At 39.1% G+C, this 14,159-nt stretch overlaps 1 pseudogene across 1 annotated transcript; it reads right to left on the reverse strand.

Moving 5' to 3' along the window:
• Positions 1-12,656: 12,656 nt before the first annotated feature.
• LOC126955940 (40S ribosomal protein S8-like) lies at positions 12,657-13,346 on the reverse strand (annotated as a pseudogene). Its single transcript, XR_007726198.1, has one exon. The product of XR_007726198.1 is annotated as a 40S ribosomal protein S8-like (transcript).
• Between the last annotated feature and the right edge of the window lie 813 nt (positions 13,347-14,159).

A 14,159-nucleotide genomic window follows, 5' to 3' on the forward strand; every position in this document is an offset into this window, starting at 1 on the left:
AATTTGAAAGAACTCACTACATTCATTGTTCAAAGCAATTGATTCACCCTTGAGAAAGCAGGCTGGTAGTTGAAGTGTGTTTACACAGTGACTCAGCCTCAGCCCAGAATTAGGTAACAGGTCTTTATTATCTTTACTTTCTTTCTTAGAAAAAACAAATTGACTAAATTTTTACAGTGGAATGACTGCAGCATTTGGAGGTCTGTGTAAAAATTTCAAATATTGTTGTTCAGCATTTTTGAAGAGCCCCATTATGATTTAGTCCCCAATTCAGTTTTCTCACCACAAGAAAAAAGATGCAGTTTTCTTTTCTTAAATCTATCAACGAGGTAACTCTCTGAGTCGTGTGTGTGTGTGTGTGTGTTGTGTGTGTGTGCTATTGTGTATGTGTGTTGTGTGTGTTTATACCGATAAATTCAAAAGATACTAATAGGGCCTACTGAAGGTAATATTTTGCTAGCCACATTTCTTTCCCCAAATCTTTTTTTTTTAATTTAATTTAATTTAATTTTAAATTCTGGGGTACATGTACGTGATGTGCAAGTTTGTTACACAGGTAAACGTGTGCCACAGAGGTTTGCTGCACCTATCAATCGATCACCTATGTGTTAAGCCCAGCATGCATTAGCTATTTTTCCTGATGCTCTCCCTCCCACTGCACCCCGTGACAGGCCCCAGTATGTGTTGTTCACCTGCCTGTGTCCCTGGGGTCTTTCCCCAAATTTTTAACAAGTAGCTTTTCTACGGTTTGAAGCTGTGATTGAAAATGGGGAAATAGAAGCTAGGAAGTCTTTAAACAAAGGACATTAAAGTATGTCCAAATGAGTGGGAAACTGGGCCTCTTTATAATAGGCATGCTATGTCTTCTTGTGTGGAATAAACACAGCTATTCTGAATGCATCTCTGCTTTCAGAGACACACTGCAAAAATGCTAAGGATAGCTCAGCCTCTGGTACTAATCCCTTTTGTGACTTTGAGCAATTCCTGTAGCATCACTAGCTTTCAGTTTTTCCAAAGACAACAGATTAGTTCAGTGTTTCCTGACTTCAGTTATATACATATCTTTCATTTTTTGGTCATATCCCATTATTATAGATGTGGCTTAATATTTGTTTATTTCTAAGCTAATATATTTTTTTAAAAGGCTCTCTCTCTCTCTTTCCTTTTAACTGAGGTAAGTATATGAGGAATGCATGCCAGTGGTGAAGGCAATGGCCAGGAGAGAATAAGGTGCAGTCTGTAGAGAGGCCAGGGCAGAGGATGCGGTTCTCAGGCTGGGGGTTCAGGAAAAAAGAGGGAAAGAGTTTGTGGGAACAGGGGAGGGGCAGACAGAGCTGCGCTTTCTGGCACTTCTTTTGAAAAAGAGTTTGGGCCCAGGGATGGAAGGGATGAAATCTAGAGAGTGGGAGGATCTGAGAATAAAGAGGGTGCTAAACTGAAGGGTTGCCAGGAGGGACTTAGGGAAGAGGAATCTAGGAACCAGGGCTGGTGCCTGCTCCCTGGGAAAACAGTGCTTTCCCTCAGCCTCCTCTTTTCCTAAACACCAACCTGCTGGCACATCCGGCCACAGCCCTGTGCCTTCTTCCCGCCCGCAGTGTCTCTGAGCTCCCACGTGCTACAACCCCTCCTTACGGAAGGCTGTGGCTTGGGAATCTCAGCCCAGGAGGAGATCTGAGAAGGTGAAGGGTAGAGGAGTTTAAGGGGGACCTAGAGGTGAGAACTCAGGTTTCTGGAATAAATTTCAACTCTAAAGAATGCTTCCAGTTCTACTATTCTATTTCTCCACAAACTGTTGCCAGTCACTGAAGGGGAAAAAGTTTGTTAATGAGAAAGGCCAACCTGGAGGCTCCTTGTTTCATACCCTGCATTTTATAAACTTTCAAATAAGTAGGTGGGAAAAAAGACTTGCATATCTTTATTTTTGGCAGTTTTCTTTATCACAATTATTTTAAGTAACCTAGTTTTCTTTTCATTGTGCTCTTACTTTCAAGTGACTGGAAATCAGGTTATAGAATTAAAGACTGGCTCAAATAGAATTTGAGGTTTGGGATAGAGTGTACTCAAGTCTTGGAATTAGAAGGCATAGATATCAGTTTTGGGGCTACCACTTGCAGTGACCTGGTTAAGCTATTGGATGTCTCCGAATCCAATGTATAATCATCATAAAAAATGACAATATTGATAATAATACCAAATTATTGCTGAAAAGGGAAAGAAAAGATTAAGATGTCTATGATAATATTTTGTTAAGAAGAGGGCACTTACAGAAAGCTTTATTTTGTGCTAGACATTGAAGTGGTTATTAATTAGGTCTTTCTCCAAGGGCATAACAGAATTTTGGTAGTTATTTTATTTGCGTGGTCAATGCCTACTCTCACACTGGATTTGAATTACAAATCTCGTTTAGTAATCTTTCCCTAACAAATGAATTCAAAGATTGTCAAATATCTACTCACTTTGTACTTTGTTATTAAGAAATTCTGGTATCTGAGTCTTCTAATATTCCACCAATACTCAAATAATCTACTGCTACAGGAACTACTAGTGAATTAACAAATACCTATTGAGTGTTGCCTCTTGGTAGAGCATTTTGATTAAATGGAACATATGTTTGCCTGAAGTGGAGCACTTCACACAGCCTTGTAGCACAGCCCCAGGAACATCATTTCTAGGCACCGAATGCCATGATGTTGCTTGAAGATACACAATGTGGTGGCCTGCTGGAGGCTGAAGTATATATTTTTTTGGTTGAGCAATTAAAGTATAAAAAAATTTCAAGCTGTGTCCCAAAGGGCTTTTGAAAGTGATAATGATAGCTTGTATTGGGAAGTTTACTTCAAGGAAAGTTTACACATTTAAATGCAAGATTATCTAGTAGGAATTTTATACTCTGATGTGAAATTCATGAAGGAATTCAAAAGCAATGCTTTGTTTCAAATTCATCAGACCTCTAATTTCCTCAACACAATAAATAGTTTTACCTTGAAAGGGCTTAAATAAAAGGCAATTGCCTAAACTTTCTCAAAATTCTAAATCCAAATGTGATTATGTTCTTCCTAAGTTGGAGCAAGAAAACAGAGATACTTCTAAAAAGTTAAAAACTTCAGCATCAAATTCTATTCTCTTCCAGATCTGACATCTTTTAATGTGTACAATTATTGACAGGTTAGTTCATTATTTGCAATTAAGCGGGAAAAGTACTTATATTGAGTAATTGAGTCAGATAATTGCAATTTTATTTTTTAAGTTAATTACACAAATATTTTAGGTTAAAATCTATTTAGAGTTGAGGTTAATTACATTTGCCATATCCCAATACAAATATTTAATTACTTTACTGATTGCAAGTTATATTTCCTCCCGTGTTTAAAAACAGTGACTTCTGGTTTAATAATCAGCTTAAGTAAAAAGGACAACACCAGATACTAACAATAGCTGTGCATTATAAAAATAGTTTAAGAATCAAATTATGCCAGTGGTATTTTAGCAATTGAATTAAGTAAAATTATCAAGAGAAAGGGTATAGAAACATTACTCTTAAGGAGTGATTTGTTTGACTACATTGGAAAAGTTCCTAGGAACTGATGAAGTATAGAATGGAATTGTGGCAAAAAAGGGTAGCAAGAGAATGAAAAAATAAAAACAAAACAGAAAAACTGTATTAGTTTGTTTTCACATTGCTGTTAAAGACATACCTGAGACTTGGTAATTTATAAGGAAAAAGAGGTTTAATGGACTCACAGTTTCACATCTGGGGAGGCCTCACAATCATGGTGGAAGGTGAAAGGCGTGTCTTACATGGCAGCAGGCAAGAGAGCGAATAAGAACCAAGCGAAAGGGGTTTCCCCTTATAAAACCATCAGATCTTATAAGACTTATTTACTACCATGAGAACAATATGGAGGAAACCGCCTCCATGATTCAACTGCTTCCCACTGGGTCCCTCCCACAACACATGGGAATTATGGGAACTACAATTCAAGATGAGATTTGGGTGGGGACACAGCCAAATCATATAAAAAACCAAACCCAATAATGGATTATCCCGATAGCTTCACTTCACCTCTGTGTGTTTGGAAAATGGGGTATAATGGCTAGTTTAATTCACTGCCAAATATCTGATTCACAAGGTTAAGGACACTATACATCATCAGTATAACTGGTTGAAAAGTAGAAATCCTCCAAATTGTTTCTTTTAATTTATTCAGTACCAGATATGTGTTTTAGAGAATCTTTGAGATGTAACAGAGTAAGCAGTCTATTCACTGTAGTAAATTAAGCTATTGTCTGGTGACCTGAGTCATGCAGACAATCAGAATTAGATAACTATTAGCAGGTAAGAATTTCTAGGCATTATAGGTTCACTCTGACTAGAATACAATAAATTGAAGCAGTTTTCTCATATACTGTTGTTCATGGAATTAATTGGTTTTGAATATTTCTGACCTTGTATAATTGCTGTGGTCAAATATTAAATATAGTCATTACAGGTAATGAAGCTGTTTTAAAAAATTATTTTGAAAATGAATACTTACATATTCAAAGGATTATTATGGCCATAAAAAGCTATTCCCTTATCTAATAATCTGTCGTTAAGTAAAACAGCTCTAGAAATGTGCTGGAAAAGACTTTGGTGATCCAATAATTTAACTTTCTTAGTTAACCTATAAGGAAAACAAGGTATGCAGAGACATAGTGGCCAAGATCACCCAGAATGATAATTCAAACCCAGTTCTTCTCTTCTGAAATTGCCTTCAATAACACACAGGAAAACTGCTTATTATAGTAGGGACAGGCATTGTTTTTGACCAAAATAGAATAACACATTTTAATCACCACCTAACTCATGAGACATGCTTCCAAATGATTTGAGGCTTAAATTATTTGTTATTATGGAAATTTTCAAACATTACAGAAGTAGAGAGAAAAAGAAAGTGAACCTTAATATACATGTTTTACAGTTTCCACACTATAAATATTTTGTTCGCTTTATTTTTCTTTTTTTTTTTTTTTTTTTTTTTTTTTTTTGAGACGGAGTCTCGCTCTGTCGCCCAGGCTGGAGTGCAGTGGCCGGATCTCAGCTCACTGCAAGCTCCGCCTCCCGGGTTCACGCCATTCTCCTGCCTCAGCCTCCCGAGTAGCTGGGACTACAGGCGCCCGCCACCGCGCCCGGCTAGTTTTTTGTATTTTTTAGTAGAGACGGGGTTTCACCGTGTTAGCCAGGATGGTCTCGATCTCCTGACCTCGTGATCTGCCCGTCTCGGCCTCCCAAAGTGCTGGGATTACAGGCTTGAGCCACCGCGCCTGGCCTCGCTTTATTTTTCATCTCCACTACAACTACCATTGCTACTATTGCTGGTGGTAGTGTTAAATTTTGCTGGTATATTTTATATTTTAGAGTCCCTAATATCCTGTCATCTGACTTATGTTACTAGTTTATTATGCATCCCCGACATATAAGGACATTTTAAAAAACACAATCACACTGCCGTTACCTTACTAGCAAAATGAACAATACTGTCTTAACATTATTTTATACCTAGTTCATATTCCATTTCCTTAATTACTTCAAAAACACTTTTTGAAAGTTACGTTTGTTTGAATCAGTGTCCAAACAAGGTGTTCACATTGCATTTGGCATTTATATTCTTAACCATTTTAATCTATAAGTCTCTTTTAATTTTGTTATCTTTTCTCATTTATTTTGTCAATGTTATTGACAAATCTATTGTATACATTTATAAGGTACAGTGTCATGTTACGATATCTGTATACAATGTGGCATGATTAAATCAAGCTAATCAACATATTCATCACCTTGCTTACCTATCCTTTTTTTATGGTGAGACATTTGAAATGTACTCTCTTAGTAATTTTGAAATATATAATACATTATTTTTATTTATTTATTTATTTTGAGACGGAGTCTCGCTCTGTCGCCCAGGCTGGAGTGCAGTGGCACGATCTCGGCTCACTGCAAGCTCCGCCTCCCGGGTTCACGCCGTTCTCCTGCCTCAGCCTCCCGAGTAGCTGGGACTACAGGCGCCCGCCACCGCGCCTGGCTAGTTTTTTTGTATTTTTAGTAGAGACAGGGTTTCACCGTGGTCTCGATCTCCTGACCTTGTGATCCACCCGCCTCAGCCTCCCAAAGTGCTGGGATTACAGGCGTGAGCCACCGCGCCTGGCTAATACATTATTATTGATTATAGTTACTCTGCTGTGCAACAGATCTTGCAACCTATTTCTCTTCCCTATCTAAAAGTTTGTACCCTTTGATCAACAATTCTCCATTTTCTCCCTCACCAACTTGCTACACCCCCTTCCCCTGCCCCCTTTCACCCTCTGCCAACCTCTGGTAAGCATCATCCTACTCTGTGCTTCTATGAATTCAGCTATTTAAGATTCCCCATCTAAGTTGATCATGTGATATTTGTTTTCTGTGCGTAGCTTATTTCACTTGGCTTAATGTCCTCTGAATTCATTCATGTTGTCACAGATGACAGAATTTTCGTTTTTTAAGGCTGAATAGTATTTCATTGTGTATATATACCAGATTTTCTGTATCCATTCATTTGTTAATGGACACTTAGGTTGATTCCCTGTCTTGTCTATTGTGAGTAATGTGTTAGACTGTTTTGCATGTCTTTTGTTTCTTTCTTCCTCTCTTGCTGTCTTTGCGGTTTTGCGACGGGCCAGGTCTCACTACAACACAGAACTCCATAACAACTGTTTCAGCACTGACTGAGTGACTAAGTTAAATATTAAAAGCTGAAAGGGCCAGTGCCCTGATACAAAGGCTGGAATGTAATAGAAGCTCACTAAGAGTTTTGCCTAGGCCTTTTCTGGGCCTTAAAGGATGACAAAATAAAGCAATTCTTAACAGGATCTGTTTAAGATTCAACAAGTTTTCTTGGCAGTCTGTAGAAACTCCCCAAACCTCCATGATTTAGCAGGAGACAAGATAAGGGTGATCACGTCAGCACTCGGACCCATTTAGTAAATATACTGAGTAAATTTACCCATCAGGAAATTTGCTGAGGCTCCAGAGGAAGGTCTTCAGGACTCAGATCTTAGTTATAGATTAGAAGAAGTTAATCACTTATGTCTTTAGATGAATCCATGCTTACACGTGGACATACAGCTTAGGAGGTATATAAGCTCTGGAAGACTTTGTAATTTTGAGTTGGTCTGGTGATATTTTCCAGGCCTTGTCCCTATAACCAGTTACAGAAATAAAACTCTTCCTCCTCAGTTCATCTGCATCTCGTTATTGGGCCACAAGAAATAGCAGCCTGACCCTCAGTTTGGTTCAGGAACAGTTTTATGGTTTTCTGTGGTGGTATGCTTTCAATTTCAATCCTTTCTTTTTGTATTTTGCACAACTACTACAGGTTTTTGCTTTGTGGCTACCATGAGGTTTACATAAAACGTCTTATCCTTATAACAGGCTACTTTAGGCTGATAACAACTTAACTTTACTCACATACAGAAACTCTACACTTTTACGCTCCCCTCCCATTTTTTATAATTTTGATATCAAGATTTACCTTTGTTTGATAAATTGTATTCTTGAATCATTTATTGTAGATACAGTTGTTTTTAATACTTTTGTCTTTTAACTCACATAGTAGGGATACAAATGCTTTCCACATCACTGTAACAGTATTTGAGAATGCTGAATATGACTATATATTACTTATATTATTGAATTTTTTTACTTTTGTGTGTCTTTTTGTTATTAATTAGCTTTTATTTCAGCCTAACAAGTATTTTAGCAATTCCTATAGCACAGGCCTCATGATGATGAACTGTGTTAGGTTTTGTTTTCCTGGGAAAGATTTTATTTATCACTCAATTCTGGACAGTTTTGCTAGTTAAAATATCCTTGATTGGTAGTTGTTTTCCCCAGCACTTTGGATGTATCTTTCCATTCTTTTCTGGCCTGCAAAGTTTTTGCTGAGAAATCTGCTGAAAGGTGTATTAGACCTTTTTGAATATGATATGCTTCTTATCTTTTGCTGCTTTCTGTATTCTTTGTCTTAAATTTTTAAAAATTTGATTACAATGTGCTGTGGTGAACTTCTCTTAGGTTTGAATTTGGTTGGTGATCTGAGCTCCCTGTACCTGGATGTTGCTGTCTTGCCCCAGATTTGGGAAAATTTCAGCCATTATGTACTTAAATATGGTTTGTAGGTTTTTTTTCTCTCTGTCTTCTTCTCCTCAATTTCTATTATATGAAAGTGAGTTCCCTTAATGGTGTCTCATGATTACCATGGGCCCTCTTTATTTTTTTCATTCTTTTTTCTTTTTGCTATTCTAGTTGAATAATTTCAGATGTCCTATTTTTTAGCTCACTCATTGTTTCTTCTATTTGATCACTCTGCTGTTGAAGGTTTCTATGGAAATTTTTCCATTTAGTTATTGTATTTTTTATCTCTAAGTTTTCTATTTTTTGTTATATTTCTTTGTCAGACTCATTTTTTATGTATTGAGTTTTCCAAATTTCATTTAGTTTTCTATTAATATTTTTTGGAGTTCCCTGAACTTTAAAAGGATTATTCTAAATTATTTGTCAATCATTATATAGCTTTTCTTTTCTTCTGGGTCAATGATTGAAGTTTATTAGTTTCTTTTGGTGGTATCATATTTCCTTGATTTATAATAATCTTTGTGTTCTTACATTGATGCCTATACATTTGAGGAGATAGCTACTTTTTCCAGCCTTTGCAGGCATGCTTTGGTGGTGGTAGATCTTTACTATTTAGTCTGGCCTAGAATCCTGGATGGGCGAGCTGGTAGCAAACCTGGAAAGGCAGGTTTTGGTATCAGGCTCTCTAGATGGGCTAGGTGGCTTCCTGCTCTCTGTGGTCAAATGGGTAGTGTTGGCTGTGCTCCATGGTCTTGTGAGACCACTGGATGGATGCTGCCATCAGGCAGAGTTTTGCAATCATCTTTGGTCAGGCAGGATTACAGGTTTCTTCCCTGGTTGGACAGTACTGTTGTTTTGAATCTAGTTGGGCGGGTTTGGATGCTGGGTTCCCAGGCTGGATGAGGCCTCTGAGGTTGCTGCTTGGCCACGTGAGTTGGGTAGGGCCAGAGGTATGCTCCACAGATATATATTATGTAGGCTTGCCTCCTGGCCTAGGTCAGGCTTTAGCAGAGCACTGAGACTTGCATTTGAAGTTGGGCAGGGCCAGGTGGGTACTCACTAACCTGCAGTTGCCTCCTGTCCTGGTCTTAGTTGGATCACCTCTTAGCTGCTGGGGTTCAGAGGGACCAGATGCTCCTTCTGCAGGTAAATACTAACCTATAGTTGCCTCCTGGCCTGGGGAGGACCTTTTATCTTGGGTTTTCCCAGTTGTGCAGTTGAAGGGGATGTCTCTGCTTCATTCCGGAGTTCTGGGATATTCATAAAGGTATTTTTGCCCTTGGATAGTTGCAAGTTGGGCATCTGTGGAGGAGGGAGTGGAGCCAGAGAACTCCTTTCTGCCGTCTTGCTGATGCCACTCTCACCCATTTAAAATTTTTGTTAAAGAACATCATCTATTGAATACACCAAGCTTATTGTCCTTCAGGATGCGCTGCGTCCTAGATATGACTGATTGGTTTCTTCTAGTGTTGTGTTGTTTAACTTTTTTCTAGCCTTTATATATCTTGTAAATGGGAAGTTAGAACTCTGAAGCCTTGATTAAACTCAGCTTTCTTTCTTTTTTTAAAAAACAAATGCTTTGTACTTTTTATTGCATCACATGAGGTGAAACATAATTTTGGATATTCCACTTTCAAATGCAGTCAGCATGATTTCTTCTTTTTAACGTTTCTCATCAAATTTTACCTGATGGTTTTAGCATCTATGATGATTATTGCCTTGACCCATTCTTTTATTAGGGATTGCAAATGGTGATTTTCTTATTTTATCATTCTTTTTGCATTTATGTGCTAGAAATGTTCTGCATACAAGACCTTTTCCTCAGCAACAGTTGGTTATACTGAAATATAACTTATGCAGAAAAGTGGAATTAAATGCTCAATACATTCCATATATTTGTTGTTTTTTATAGTAATGGCTTGATGACCCAGCAAATTCTGGTGATGACCAATGGGTTTTTAAAAATATTTTTGAAAATATCTGCTATATTTCAATCAGATACTATTATTATTATTTTTTTGCTGCTCAAATTTGGCTCACTGTAGTCTGTTAGGAGACTCTCCAACTCGGCTCTTAAGTACTTTTGACATCTTTTTCTTTGGCCTCACATAAACAATACATGAAAGAAGAGATGAAATTTGTGTCTCAGACATTCAAAGAAAATGTGTTCTTGGCTCGGAAGACAATTTATAAAGAGGATTAAAAAACACTAAGAAAACAATGTTGAAATAACTGTTCAAAGTTTCTCCTCTGAAGTAGATGATGGTCATTTATGTACTGCATTCTAGATATGGCTGATATGTATATATGTATATATATTCTTAAAAACCCAACAATGTCACATTATTTTACAGGCATACCTTAAATGTCATCTTAATTTTAAACCAACTGACACAGAAATTCATAATATTATGGTCCTATTTGTTAATCATCCTGTATTAATCATACTGTACTGCTTATTAATCATCCTTTTTATGTGCTGAGGATCCAGAGATGAAAAACAAGACAGAAGAGTTGTACTGACTCAAAAAGTTGGTAATATAGTTTAGGTTCCAGAGGAAAACCAATTTGGCTTCTGTAAAGAAAAGCAGAGCACACTGATAAGGAGCTCAGGTTTTGGATTCAGAGGAATATGGATCCTGACTCCTCCAAATCCTGGCTCTGAAGCCTTTCAAAGTCAGCTAACATTTTCAGGTTTCAGTTTCCTCATCTGTGAAACAGTGTAATACTACTGATTTCATAGCGCAGGGATAAGTACGTAATAAAATACTTGGTTTTTTTTTTGTTTTTTTTGAGACGGAGTCTCGCTCTGTCACCCAGGCTGGAGTGCAGTGGCCGGATCTCAGCTCACTGCAAGCTCCGCCTCCCGGGTTTACGCCATTCTCCTGCCTCAGACTCCCGAGTAGCTGGGACTATAGGCGCCTGCCAACTCGCCCGGCTAGCTTTTTGTATTTTTTAGAGACGGGGTTTCACCGTGTTAGCTAGGATGATCTCGATCTCCTAACCTCGTGATCCGCCCGTCTCGGCCTTCCAAAGTGCTGGGATTACAGGCTTGAGCCACCGCGCCCGGCCCGTAATAAAATACTTGTAAAGCATTCAGCACAGGACATAGAGTAGTGACTGGTGAGAACAGCATTTGGTAAAGATGTCTGACTACGGTTGACAGGGGCAGGGAGGGAAGCTCACCATGGTGGAGGTGAGATATTCGAAGGAACAATCTGCTGGCTTTTCAAGTCATTAATTTGTGTCACACCTTAGGATTCTTTGTAACATTTCTGAATGAAAAGGGGCTTTGGAGGCCATCTATCTAACTGCCCCCCCCAACCAATTTTCTACTTAAGAAAATCAAGGCCCAATAAAGTTAAATGGCTCACATTCATATCACTACCATGCAACCACTAATGACAGAACTCAGAACAAGCAATATTTGTCCAACAGAAATATAATACAAACTACAGATGTGATTTTCAATTTTCTAGTAATCCTTTGTATATTTCATGTTTACAGCACATTTTCATTTAGACTAACAACATTGCAGATACTCAGTAGCCACATGTGACAAATGACTAGTGTTTTGGACAATACAGATCTGTTTTAGTCCATATAATGTTGCTGTAAAGGAATATCTGGGGCTGGGCAATTGACAAAGAAAAGAGGTTTATTTGGCTTACAGTTCTGCAGGCTATACAAGAAGCGTGGCACTGACATCTGCTTCTGTTGAGGGCCTCAGTCTGCTTCCACTCTTGGTAGAAGGTGAAGGGGCGCCCGTGTAAGAAAAGATCACAGAGGTCACATGACAAGAGAAGAAGCAAGAGAGAGGAGAGGTGCCAGGCTCTTTTTAACAACCAGCTCTGGGGGAGCTAATAGAGAAAAAACTCACTCACCCCCAACGGAGGGTGTCAACACACGAGTGTTTCACCCCCATGACCTAAACACCTCCCATTAGGATCCACCTCCAACACTGGGGATCAAGTTTCAATATGAGGTTTGAAGGGGTCAAACATCCAAACTCTAGAAAAATCCAAAGTTCAGTTCTCCTAATTCCTGAGCATATGGTTTCTTTGCTTCTCCACATGACTTTCTTGTTGTTTTCCATATCAGAAATAATTGTCTTACAACATACATAGGCCATTAAACATAATTTTTCATCTTGAAAAAAATGTCACTTGTGGTCCTGATGCATTTAGGGGAAGAAATTATTTTAGGTAAGACTTCCCTGGAGACGTACCACTTCTGGAAACTCTACCAGTGGTTTGTCAATAAACAATTTCAAATGAGAACACATTATTAGACACAAGGTGCTAATTGCAATCATAGAAATTTATATTTCTTTTCTTTTTTTTCCAGACAGGGTCTGACTCTGTCACCCAGACAGGAGTAGAGTGTTGCAATCTTGGCTAACTGCAACCTCCGCCTTTGGGGCTCAAGCAATCCTCCCACCTCAGGCTCCAGAGTGGTGTGGATTACAGTCATGAGCCACCATGTCTGGCTAATTTTCGTATTTTTTTTTTTTTTTGTGGGAACAGAACAATAAACACCTTTATTACACGGGTGAAGACAAAACGAGGATTTATTTGCCTTTCTGGGCCTTGATTTTCCTAAGATAGAACTCCAACTCTTTGCCCTATAGCACATAGCCATCTGCTGGGCCACGCTGTCCCGGCCTGGAAGGAATGCACGCAAGAAGCTTGCCCTGCTGGAACTGCTCCTCCAGGAGACTGCTGATTTTGGCATTCTTTTTCCTTTCGTCATATTTCTTCTGAATTTTTTTAGATTGTTTTTTGTTTAAAATCTCTTCTTCCTCAGGAGTCAGCTTGGCTCCCTTCTTGAGGCCCAGAGGCAGTGTGTAGTGGGACTTGTACCACTGTCGGTACAGTGTGCTGTCCATGAGCACGATGCAGTTCTTCACCAGGGTCTTGGTACGGACCAGCTCATTATTAGATGCATTGTAGACAACATCGATGATCCTTGTTTTACGAGTACAACACTCTGAGCCCCAGGAGAAATTCCCTACATCCAGCCTCAGGGCACGGTATTTCTTGTTACCTCCCCGCACACGGACTGTGTGGATGCGGCGGGGGCCAATCTTGGTGTTGGCAGCCGGGCGCCCCAACTCATACTTCCGCTTCTTGTGTTAGGGCTTTCTCTTGCCCCCGGTTTTACCGCGCTTGTGCCAGTTGTCCCGAGAGATACCCATCACTTGGCGCTGGCTGGAAAGAGCAATTTTTGTATTTTATTAGAGATAGAGTTTCACTGTGTTGGCCAGGCTGTTCTCGAACTCCTGACCTCAAGTGATCTGCCCTCATTGGCCTCCAAAAGTGCTGGGATTACAGGCATGAGCCAACACGCACAACCAAGATTTCTATTTCTTTGATAATAAGTTTTTGCCTAAAAGTTTTATCAGAAAGTACATTAGTAGTCATGGTCAAATTGTTGGCCCATCTCTAGCAGATGCACAAGTTTTGACAACATGCATTAACCTCTCTCCTGCCTTTCTTGTTTCTTTCCTATTTTAATTTCCCTTTAGCTTTTAGAAAATAGTATCATTTTAAAAATAAAATTATATGTATACCTGGCTTTAAGAATCAATAATTTCTTAAGATTTATTTTAAAGACTGTTGTACCCAGTCCGTTTATTCCCCAAAGAAGACCACCAGAGACTGCAGTCAAAGCCAAGCGGCAAGGGTCTTTATTGCAGGTTCGAACCTGGACCCCCGGCTGAACGTCGGGCGAGAGCCCAGAGGAGGGTCAGGAACTGTCTTTTATAGTCAGCAGTAAACAAGTACAGAGTCATAGGGGTCTTTTTGAACGACGTAGGCTTGGGATTGGTTGATATTTGAACAGTGCGAGTTGGCTGTTCTTGATTGGTTCCCGCCATCTCCCGCCATCCGTGCTATTTCAGTTACTCTTCTGACATGTTTATGACCTCTGGCAGGGATTTTCCTAACCGGTTTGTCCCGGCTTCAGTTCCGGGAGCCAACTGTATTGTTCCTCCTACAAGACAGCAGCA

This window comes from Macaca thibetana, chromosome 6 (genome assembly GCF_024542745.1).
Source record: "Macaca thibetana thibetana isolate TM-01 chromosome 6, ASM2454274v1, whole genome shotgun sequence".
Classification (NCBI taxonomy): Eukaryota; Metazoa; Chordata; class Mammalia; order Primates; family Cercopithecidae; genus Macaca; species Macaca thibetana.